The following is a 12,202-nucleotide window of genomic DNA, read 5'->3' as shown; positions in this document are numbered from 1 at the left end:
CTCAACACTGAAACTCAGCAGGAGCAACGCCATGGGGTCAGCTATACGCTTTGTTTCTTTAGCTGCTGCTCATGTTTTTGGTTGAGATTCTCTTTTTTGGAAATTATTCAAATCTTCCTTCAGTGCTTCAGCAACCTGGGGAAGCTGCATTACATCATGCTTCAAACTAGCAATGGCAGGGCCCAGATATTCTTGGATTTGACAGCCTACAAACATCTTCATCAGTGAACACATCTGAGGTCATGTTGTTTTGATGTGCAATTAAGTTACTACGAAGCGAGTCACAGAACAGAGCTTTGAACTGCGTGGATCTCGCTGTCTGAAGCAAATGGGGGAATTAACACAAGCACGTACGCCTCTGAGACGCGGGTTCCCAGCGGGCTGACTGATGAAGTGGGGTGAAGCTCCTCGGCAAAGCCGGCTTGGGCGGAGAAGACGGAGGCTTGAGCAGCGAGCGGCATGGCAGCGAGGGATCCCACACCCTGCCTGGCCTCTCCACGTGTGGGCACTCAGTGCTCCGGTCAGTCTTGGGGAGCCTTGGGAAGGCTGTTGGGAAGACACAAGGCTTCACGGGCTGCAGGAAGGGGACCTGATCAACTATAGGTCAGAAAAGAGAGTGTAACTGCCAAAAGCAAACTGGAGCTGAAACTTGCAAAGTATTCCAGGGAAGAAAAACAAAGGGGGGGAAAACTTCTTCAAATCTAAATGTAAGAGAGGAAGAAAAGCAGCTGCTGTGCTGTAAATGAGATTAAAGATAATCTAGGCATGGCCTAAAATCAAAGGAGTGTTTTACCTCTGTTCTCATTTAAGGAAGACAAATCCTAGGGGCAAAAGCAGGCTGGATAATGGGAACAGGGGTATGGATATGGAATCACTACTGTGGGGAAGCAAAGCTCAAAGAACGGGCTGTGTCCCTCTCAGGGGAGCAGGTCATGCCCATCCAGGACTTCTGGATAGACCAGCATGTGAAGCGAGGTGTCTAACAGCAACTATTTTTATACATCTGTCAAGTCAGGGACCCTGTGACTGCAGAATATCCATTACAATGTGTTTGGTTGCGCAGGGTTAAAAAATAATCCAGCCAACCATCGTCCTTGTAACTCTGACCTCACTGGTATGCCAGGCTCTGGAACATGCCTTGAAGGTTAATTAAGAATGCAAAGGCACATCAAAAATGGGATGAAATGCGACTAAAGGTATATCCTGCCAGACTAACCCGATGGTTCTCTTTGATAACACAATTATTTTTCCAGACAGCGATATCTGCCAGATTTCCTTTATCTACACCACTTTAATGTATTTGCTATGATGTCGAGTGTGAAACAACTGATGTTGCTGGAGACAAAATGGATGAGCAGAAGAATTGCATCATTGGTGAGAAGAGGAGGCAATGAGTGGTGAGGGTGGAGATCTCAGGCCAGGGGGGAGCTATGTGGGGGAGGGTTCTTCAAATCAGAGGTCTGGGGCACTGTTTTCATATGTGCATGAATGGTGTGCTCCTAGCCTGTGTGAGCATTGTGCTGATGAAATGTGCTGCACAAAGCTGTGACGCATCACTGGCACGGAGGTGGTTTGGAGGCCAAGCAGGATGGGTGAGGCACCTCAAGAACGGCTGTAATAAAAGGAGGATGACATTCAAGTAAAAGACAAAGAGTCACAGAGGTGAAAACTAGTGTCAGAGGTGGCTTTTGCTATTAACAGGGAGTGATTCAGTTGGGAAAATAACTGAGGAGGCAGAAAAATCAGCATTAGATAGTAATAGAAGAGTTGTGTGCTTCCAGCTTGTTCTTCCTTATTGCATCTATTTCCAGTTGAGAAGAGAAAATATTAGTGCTGACATACACAGACCAGATCGACTTTTTCCTCCTTCCCTCCCAACCCTCCCTTTGGAACAGATGCATTAACAGCAGAGCTGCTGCAGAGAAGAGCTGCAAGGGAGACCAGAGATCCTCTCTCTCTCAGGAGACCATGGGAAGGTCCTGGAGCATGTGCATGTGGCGATGGAGAGAGAGTTTGATGCAGCAGGCACCCTCCCGCAGGCTTGAGCTCAAGTATCCAAACGCTGCCTACACAGGGCTGCTCTAGCCTAAGGCCAGCCTGCATTCATGCCAGCTGCAGCACTCACTCATCTATTTTTGTTGGATTAGGGGCAAAAGCAACCCCTGGAGTAAGTGGCGTAGGAGGGGTAGGTTAGAGGAGGGAAGGAAGGCCAGGTTGGAGCAGCTAAGGGGTGGCTCCCAGTGCTTTGGGAACAAATGAAGCCCTGGTGCAACATGCTGCTCTCCATCCCAGGAGTTCCCAGCCCTTCCAACCAGCACCTTGCACTGAGCTAGGATCGCACTGTGCAGCAGCATCAGAGCTCTGACTCCAATGGTGGGGTGCCATGAGGAGCAGTTGCAGTTGTGTGCAGTTACATTTTAAAAATATTTTTCCTCAAAACTTGGAAATTGACCTAAAACCCTCTTGCCTGCTGCACAATTCACAGCCAGTGTGACCAACTGCAGGTTGCTCTGCCTCACCATTACCAGAAGAGGAGTTTTTTCTGCATGTGTTGAGAAGAAAGGAATTTGCAGGGGGGCCCCAGATAGAACCTAAACAAACAGGTATGAACAGAGTTTGAGCCTCTGGCAGTGCCTCAAGCCCATCAGACGTGGAACAACCCAGGTCTGGAAGCTGTATCGCTGCCTTTGTCAGAGATGCTGTCAGAGAGGGGCTGTTGCTGGGTAAGACTCATCAAATCGCTAAGAAATGGCATCCAGCACAAGTTTGTCGCCCAAATGACCAGCTCTGCAAAGGGACTGGAGGTGCTTGGGGATGTCAAAACTGGGTTGCAGGGCTGTACCCTTTACGGGGGGACAGTGTGGTTACGTTTCCAAATTTCTTTAGCTTCCCTGGGAACTAATATTGTCTCTGTCACAGTTGCCTTTCTAAAGAGGCAGAGGAGAGGGATGGGCAGAGTGTGAGAGGAGAGTAAATAAGAAAAAGAAGAGCTGGATGCCCATGGAAAACCGCAAGAATTAAAAGTGGAGGCTCTTACAGGTTGTGTAAGAGATGCACAGCATTTGCAGGTTTGGCAAAGCAGCCAGGAGGGTTTCTGCTCCTCTTGTGAGAGCAGAGTGGGACTCTCCCACTGGGGAACCCTGGCAGCCTGTTGATAAACATATTGGTGTTGGGAAGTTAAGTCAAATACAATTATTAAACTGATTATTCATATTCCATTCTGTTCACTGTGGGAAGACGCTCCTTTTGGGGTTAGGTTTATGGGCCATGCAGATTGTCAGAGTGAATCTAATTAGCAAGAGAAATCCAAATGGAACAATGACTGGTAATTGTGTTAATGATGCAAGCACATTATACCAGCTAAAATGAAATCTTGGGCTGCAAGCAGCCCTGAAAGGCAAACAAACATTAACAGTTGTACATTAAAACACTACGAGTCCCCAGCTTGCTGCTGTTAGGTGTGGTTAAGCTGAGCTCCCACCTATGAAACAGAAGCGACTTGCCAAATGCTTCCCCTTGGCCACCAGAATAAGAGGCTGTGAGAACTGAACGAACTGCAGAGCTCTGGTAGGAAAGGTAGTCTGGAAACCAGTACACTGGTCTGAAAGCTATCCCTTGCTTTGCTTTCAACCCTCAGCTGCTTCCAGAGCTAATTTAAAATACAGGATCCTTTTTACTTGCACAGTCCATGGATTGTGCCTCTGTGCAGGTGCCGGGCCTCCAGCCTGGGAGTCAGACCGTCCCAGGCTCCCCAGCTGTTGGTGCTGCTCTTGGCATCCACTCCAGCTCCACCAAGCAAGCGTGGGGCGGGACACCGTCCAAATATTTTGGATTAAATTTGGCTCTTGATGCATGCAGTGTGCACAGGCAAACCCTATTTTGCTGCTTCTGCCATCAGAGGAGGTGGCACATGGACCTTTCTGACCCTGCGGTGAATTCCTTGGGTACATCTGTTTCAGAGCCAGCATTTTGGTTAGCAGCTGCAAAGGAGAGTGCTGATGACCTGCACTCTCAGTTTAGGGAAACTGCCCTGCTTAAACAGCCAGTGGAGCTGGGACAACGAGAAGGAGTTGTTGATTTGGTCCAGCCAGAACTGAGGTTCAACATTCACATGGGATGGCCCTGGTCCCGTGCCTTGCTTCTCTCTTTTTAGCCCTCAAAAGGTTTTGGACTGGTCTTCAGTTCAACATCTATCTATTTCTCTGTGTTTTTTGGGTAGGACAGGTTTGTAAGAGATGATTTCTTTAGAAAAGTTGTTGGGAAACATGTTTCAAACTGCATAATTCTGTTTTTCAGTGGTTAAACACAGGTTAGCTGGGTTTTCTGGCAATACTATAGATGTAAATGTGATGGGGAACCTGGACAGTTGAAACATTTTCTATTCATCCTTCCAAACGTGTGTGGGCAAGACAACCTGGTACAGACAAACTGCACGCTCTCCCTTACATTACTTAACTTTGCACTTTCTGTGGCTTAAAAGATGAGAGTCATAACGGCCAAAGATGGGGAGAAAAGAGGAAGCAAGAATGTGGGAGTAAGAATTTTAAGACCACAGCTTTTTAAGACCTCCATGGCTGTAGACCACTCCATCCTTGACCAGAATGTGCAAGCTGGCTGGTAAATAGCACTTCATTGATACTGTGAGCGTTAGAGATGAAGCACCTGGATAAAATGAAAATGCTTTAGTTAAGAAAAACAAACAAACAAAAAAGAGTTGATTTTACCAGTTGTAGAAAAGAAATTGAAGGGCTAGGAAAATCTAACCCAGATCCTTTTGTTTCAAATTGCCTTCAAGAGTGGTCTGAGGTTGTTGGTTTCTTATAAAAACCTTCAAAATTTCAACAATAATTTTCAGTGTTTTCTTTCTTTTTAAACAGGGTTGCCAAGATTTTAAAACACATAGAGAAAAGAAAACCTTTCTTCTGTGTAGTTCCCCTCTTCCTGACGTGGGTTTGAGTCATTGTAATGAGTCCATTGATAGGCACTCAGTTTTGCCAAGGACTCATAAGGTTATAAATTGAAAAGCTGTGAAAGTACTCGGTATGTTTAATCTATTTTAAGGACTTTTCTTTGAGTTTTTCCAATGGCTGCTATAGAAGTTTTTTTCATATATCCAAATTCATACCTAGAAGTGTACTTTCCACAGCTCAGAGTGTCATCATAACTTCTTTTTTTGTCTGTTAAATATAATGATGAGGTTTGACTTTTCCTGTGCTTTAATTTCTATAGGAGTGTAAGTGGTGATGGTTTTTATTTCTCTTTGCTATTCAGATGTGTCAAGGAATTTCAAAGAAAAACAAAAATTTGCCATTGAAAACAAGATCCCTACACTGTCAGGCAAACCTTGTTTTAAAAAACAGGAAAGAATTGTTTCTTTGCAAATTATTTGAATAAAAGAATGCATAAACCCAAAATCTCCATTTTTGAGATATTCAAAACTCAGTTGAAGAAGGTGCTGAGGAGCCTGCATAAACATAGAAGCTGGGCCAGCTCCTAGCAGGAGGTTGGACCACATGAGCTCCAGAGGTCCCTTCCAACCCAAACTATTCCACAACAGTAAAATTTCGTTTTCTTGCTTCACATTTTTAGCATACTCTACTTTTATTTTAATATAGAGTTAATCTTCCAGATTTGAGCTTTTTTGTTGTTGTTGTGGGGTTTTTTTGTTTTAAATCAAAACGTGGGCCTGAGGTAATTTCTCTCTTCAGCATTATCAGTTACAATAAATAAATGCTGCCTTCAACCAGAAGGCTGGGGCATGATTTAAAAAATTGCAAAGAGACCTCTTGGTGTCTCTTTTAAAAGAGTGAACAAATGCTCAGGAGGAATCTTCACAAGCCATTTTGCTAATTCACTTACAAACACTGTGTAAGAAGGCATGACAGAACCAGCAAGATAACTCTGATCATATTATAATCAAGCTTTATTCTGAAACAGCTTCAATATACTAACAAAACCCTGATGTCTTTATTACCAAAACCCACTGCACTGTATCTAACTTAAATTGCCTGGTGTTTTAAATGCACTTTTACTGACAAATCTCTGAGATACAGGTTACTCACATATATGCCTTGAAATTGTTGGTCAATGGAGCATCTAAGAATATGAGAACGGGTGAAGCGTGGCAGTATGGGTTGTGATAGGCAGTTTTGTGGTAACATAGGGAACGTGTCATGCCTCACATGCAGTCCCCAGAGTAGCCAAGAAGAATGGCCAAGATTTATTCTAGAATTCATGAACCTGCAGAGGTGGAACTTGTTAGTTTATTTTGCTGAGCCACAGCTGAATCTGAATCTTGGCCGCTGTGGGTTTTCAGGAGCTGGTACTATCCCACCCGTGAGGTGGTGACTCCAGTGATCAAAGGCAGCACAAACATTTGTTAGCAGAAGCTTAAAGGACAAAAATTGCAACTCCATTTATTGATTTAAATGGCATCATCACTGTTTTCCTTGGTGCACTCTTAATAACTATCTCAAGATGTTGTCCAGTGTCAGTGTCCACTCCTTTTTTGTCTGCATGACTTCTCCATTCATTTGCTTTCTTATGGGTTGATTTTTTTTTTGTCTTGTCTATTAATGCAGAACCAGAGGAAGCAGCAGGAGGTGAAAAACCAGCAGCTATCACACGGAGGTGTGAGAGAAGGTCTGCTTCAGAGCAGGATGAGGTTTATGGCATCTAAAGTCCACATCAGTCCCAATACCTAATGCTCACCGTGGGACATTCATTCAGCTCCTGAAAAACACTGCTTACAAAACCCAGTATTTTGTAACCTTATCTCCCTAATGCAACAAACCTTATAAAATGTGAGTATCAAAGAACAAAGAAGCCCCTCTACTTCCTTTATTATATACAATTTACATACTACCCCATCCTTGCAGCGCAGGTCGGTAATATTTAAAGGGCACTGAAATATGATAATAACAAGTACTCTACTTGCTGATGTATTATGAAATGTATCCCATTAGTCACTTTATATCTGAAAGGCAGAAAAATTTCCACCTAGCAACAGAAAGGCTTTTAGGATTAAAAAAAAAAAGAGAGAGAGAAAGAAAAGCTCTTTGGCAAGCAGTAGGCGTGTTAATCTACATGAGGAGGAACCCAATCAGAGGTTTCTAGAGACAACAGGAGTGTAAAGAAGTTGCCATCAGTGCTGCCCACCACAGAGCCTGAAGACAATTCGAAGCTCAGGAATCTGAAGGAGCAAAAGACAAATGAAGGGCAGCCTGGTGGCAGGAGATCACTAAGAAGAGCCATTGCCTCCCCAAAACGCAGAGAGAAACATGTCAGCAGCACATACTCCAGCTCATCCGATCGCCACTGCACTGCGCTCCTGCTCATCGCCAGACTGAGAAGCGCCACAAAGGCGGCGCTTCGCTTTCTTAGCTTAAACGAATGGAGCCACTATCAAAAACGCTCTGCTAATGATGCTGCTGGTGAGAGCAACTGAGACTCTTGCCAAGGCTTCTTGTTTTCCTCCTGTATGAAAAGAAAAGTAGAGAAAGAAGAACACAACCAGTGCAGGGGATCTTACCACTGGAAACCGGAGCAAGCAGAACTCCCGTTTTGGATGCAAAGCAAGCCATGGACAAAGGACAAGAATGGTTCCTGTTCCTTGTGTGTATCATTAACTTCCTAGAAAAGGTTTTTCCTTTGAGCTGGAATTTATCCTGAAACAGAAATATTCTTGATGGGCCAGGCCAAGGCATTTTCCAAGAGCACCGTGTTTTAATTCCATTATAATTTCCATTCAACTTTTCCTTTGGAGAAGAAGCTCTTTTAGTAGGGGTATACAAACAGCAAGCCTCCTTGCATAGCTCAAGAGTGGCATGCTGAAGACAAACAGGCAGAAATACTTCATTTCCTGTCAAGTGTGACCAAGCCCAGGACCAGGGATTGCAGAAGGCACACAGGGAACTTCTAAAGCTTCAGTGGAGAACAGAAATGTTCTTCTCAGAAGCGCACCTGCCTCAGCCTCACAGCACTACATTGCCAGAAAGTCATCCTACAATGAGATAGGAGACTTGAGGTTTTTGCCTGTGAAGCAGCACTTCTTTCATATCTGACTACAATGAGTAAAAAGAGCAAAAGGAATATAAATGAGCATTGTGAATGCACGTGACCCCTCGGTCTGGCTTCTGGTCCTGGAGGGAGTTGGTTTGTTTACAGGACAATCTTTCTGCTGCAAAGCAAAGACCACCAGAGGAAAGAGGCCTGAGAAAAGGCAAGTTTCATCAGCCCGAGCCTTGCTGAAGAGGCAGGAGGTACACCCGTAGGAGTGCCCTGCAAGCCATCACACTGACATTGCTGGATGTGTCTGTCCGTTTGTCAGGAGGAATGGACCATATCCTCGTGTGGGACTCACCAACAGCCTCCCTCGATGGCAGGGGAAGATGTTTGCCTTATTTTATTAGTGGTGAGTGACAGCATTTGTCCCAAACCTTCAGGAAAGGCTTCACACTGCCCAAGGCAGCAATAGGTTCTCTACAGAGTGTTTAGCAACACTGAGGAACAAAGAAACACCGTCTGTGCTCCCTGCAGCCTGCCCCCCAAATGCCTGCCAGCACCAAGGGCTCTATGGTACTCCCATAGAGAATGCCAGCAAGCAAAAGTGTGCTGAGCAGTGAAAGGTGGTCTGCTGCTGGTTATCTATGAAGCCTTCAGATCCTTGGTTTCTTATTCCCACCTACTGGAGATGGTGCTGGGCTCTGCCTGGAGTAAATCTCTTCCCACCCTGTATGTTAAACCAAAGTCACTTTATTCTGGGGTCAAGTCATAGGCTGTAATTTGGGGATAGCCGAAATGGCTGCGCCCTTTCCTTCTGCTCAGCAGAGTCTTTGTGCTTCCTATCATGAATTAGGTAGGGCAAATGCAGCCAGACAAAACAAGGGCTGAAACCTGCCATCAGAGCTCGGCCCCATCACACAACCAGTGCCCGAGGCTGGAATTCGATCATGGGGGAGCTAATAATAACAACGCACAGCAAAGAGCAGACTACTTTGCTGCTGTTGCTGAAAGCATGAAAAATACCATCTTAATTTAGAGACTTATTATGGCATATTATGGCAGAGCATGCCAATAAATGAGGAGCAAGGCAGAAGTGTTATGCGATGGTATGTACTCTTATTGCAGTAATAAAATAAATTATCTTCTGCAAATAGAGTTTCAAAAAAAGAAAGGATGTTCTGCTGTTTATTCAACAATAAAGCCCCCAAAAAGCTATGACAGCCACAGAATGCCCTCTCTTTAAAGTGGGCAAAAATAAACTAAAATGAACCAAGTTACTTTTCTGCCTCTGAAAACCTGCTACATGTCTCCATGGCTCGCAGAGTGTTCCACAAGAATGCTTTGCATCTCTTGCAGATTTGTTTTTCACTATACCTAATACATCCTTTGTAATCTAATTTCATTCTTAAAAATAACAAAGCTCACAGCCACAGAAACACAGGCACTTTGGAAGCCCAGTGGCACTCCATGGCTTTCATTTTCCCTGCATGAGGTGGAAAAAAAAAGCTAAAAGCCTCCTTAAGACACTGCAGCAAGCCCTGTTAGGATGCAGTCCTTGCATACATCTGCCAGAGGCAGCAGCACCACCAGTGCAGGGCCCACCAGTCTGCTTGACTTCCTTCTCATGCCACTCCAGCTGGGAAAGCAGAGGTGGGCTGCAGATCCACCAAAGGCTCCCGTGGTTGAAGGAGGATCTCAGCTTCAGAAAGACCGAAATCCCTTGCTCCTCACTGTCTTTGGCTTCCCAGCAGACCAGGAGTGGGAGAGGTTGAGAAACTTAGGCTCACAACTAAGGGTTGCTGTTGGATGACATCCCTCAGGGCCATCGCCAGTACTCTGCTGACACCAGGATGTCCCAGTGCCAAGCTAGACTCAGGCTGCTCTTTTCCCTTTCACAGTCTCTCCTGTAGTACAGTGTGTCAAAGCCACCGCAGAACGGGAGCAGGCTGCATCACTGCCATGTCAGATCTACCCACCTGCACCCGGGAAGGTGACCTGCATGTCAGTTAACAGTAGCTTATAATCACCCTCCAGCAGGAGGTTTTCTTAGCAACATACTAGAGAAATCCTAAATTTGGTTGGAAAACGATCAGCCCCTTTCTGTCTGCAGCTACTCGGTGGAGAGATTATTCTCAGGAGCTGTAAACCATTCTCCAACAAGGAAGGAGTGTTTGGGATTTCCAGCATTAAAACTGGTAAGAAATCATTTTGCTGTCACTGATGTTATGTAAATAGATGGTTCGTGTTTATACTCTACAAAATGCATTTACAAGAAGGCGGCTGACTAATTCAGAGGTCAATTTCTAATTCAAGGTTAGTGCTCAACAGTTGGGTTTTTTCCTTGCCAAATAAAACCGCTAAAGACTAAATTAAAACCATGTGTTCTAACCTACCTTTATGTAGTTACTGATATAAAGAGGGCAGGAGTAGTTTTGCTATCCAGCCTAATGCCAATGTCTAAGGAGTGAAGTAAAAATTCCTAGAGAACCTTTTGCACAAGGGTGTGCATCAAGACTGCCTGACCTAGAAGGTGTAAAGTTCTCGAGTAAAGAAAGTCACCTTTCAGTGACATACCACTGTTAGGGCTAGAAGCTGGATTTCCCATGAATACATTGAAATTAATAGTAATTTAATCAACAAATCATTCTCTTCATTCTCTAGCGATTGGCTACAGGAAAAAAAAAAAAAAAGAAGATGTGATCAGCATGATGGCATTTGATCCACTTTTGGATGCCCGGATATCCCAGTGGTGGTGAAAGAGGCTAGGTCCATTACCTTACTAGGTGATAATATTGAAGATGGTTGCCAAATTTCTGCAAACTGTCAGCTGCCAAAATTTGTACCAACATTTTATTTGCTTTTCTAGCTATTTGTTCATCACCACTTACATTTTATTAGGTCTTTAAAGTTTCACTTAAAACTGAAGTGGAAACTAAACTCCACTCCTTTTTATTAGTTTCTCAGGTGTAAGTAAAACTTTCAAGTGGCCCAGTATCTTCTTAAAATGTTTTGCCAGGAGAGTGTGGGAACATTCACCTGATGACTGGGTGGAAGGTCAGTGATGCTACTCAACTTCTGCCAGACCATAAGTAGCCCAGACCAGTAAGAGGACCAGGGTGAGTCTGCAACCCACTGCCAGTGCAGGGTGGATGTGGCAAACAAGTCTCCCAGGTGTTGGGTGTTTGTGTACCTGTAGACACACCCTGCCCAAAATAGAAATAACAGGCAGGGCTCTGGGTTTGAAGCACTGGTTCAGACCAAGGAAAGTGATCATCCTCCTGTAATTGGCACTGCTCAGGCTGCACCTTGATTTCTGTGTTCAGTGTTGGGATCCTCACTACCAGGTGCTGGAGTGCATCCAACGAAGGGCAATGAAGGTGGTGAAGGGTCTTGAGAACAAGTCTGGTGAGGAGTGGGTGAGGGAACTGGAGTGGTTTATCCTGGTGAAGAGGAGGCTAGGGAAGACTTTATCGCTCTCCACAACTACTCGAAAGGAGGCTGTAGTCAGGTGGGGGTTGGTCTCTTCTCCCAAGTTGCAAACAATGGACCAGAGGAAAATGCCTCAAGTTGTGGCAGGGGAGGTTTGCACTGGATATTAGGAACAATTTCTTCACTGAAAGGTTGGTCAAACATTGGAGCAGGCTGCTTGAGGAAGTGGTTGAGTCACTGTCCCTGGAGGTCTTGAAAAGACGTGTGCATGTGATTCTTTGGGATGTGGGTTAGTGGAGGACTTGGCAGTGCTGGGTTAGTGGTTGGACGTGATGATCTTAAAGGTCTTTCCCGACCAAAACAATAATATGAGTCTGTGATTCTATGATTCTTATTTCAGGCATTACATCCATATGGTACCTTTAAACCCAAGAGAACATAAATTTATTTTCAAACTGAACCATCACCAAAATGTGATGTAGATTTTAAATGTGTGCCCAGTCTAGATGTGGTGACACTAGAAGAAGTGCAATTAGAGTCACCTCATACTCAACATTTTCCTACCTAAAAATGGTGACCATTTCCTTTTATTATAGACTTAGCACTGTCTGTAAGTCTAGTTCAGTATCCAGAGGTCTGTTGACCCAGCAGAGAGCAGGACAGAGAGCTAACACTGAGACTATATAACTTTAATCGATCATGTTGCATCTGTACCTGGATTCTGAGTGTGGCTGTAGTGGTAACATGCCTTCCCATGAGGCAAGATATG

Source organism: Gallinula chloropus (genome assembly GCF_964237585.1).
Source record: "Gallinula chloropus genome assembly, chromosome: 3".
In the NCBI taxonomy this organism is placed as follows: Eukaryota; Metazoa; Chordata; class Aves; order Gruiformes; family Rallidae; genus Gallinula; species Gallinula chloropus.
Note: the sequence above shows the minus strand (reverse complement) of the source record.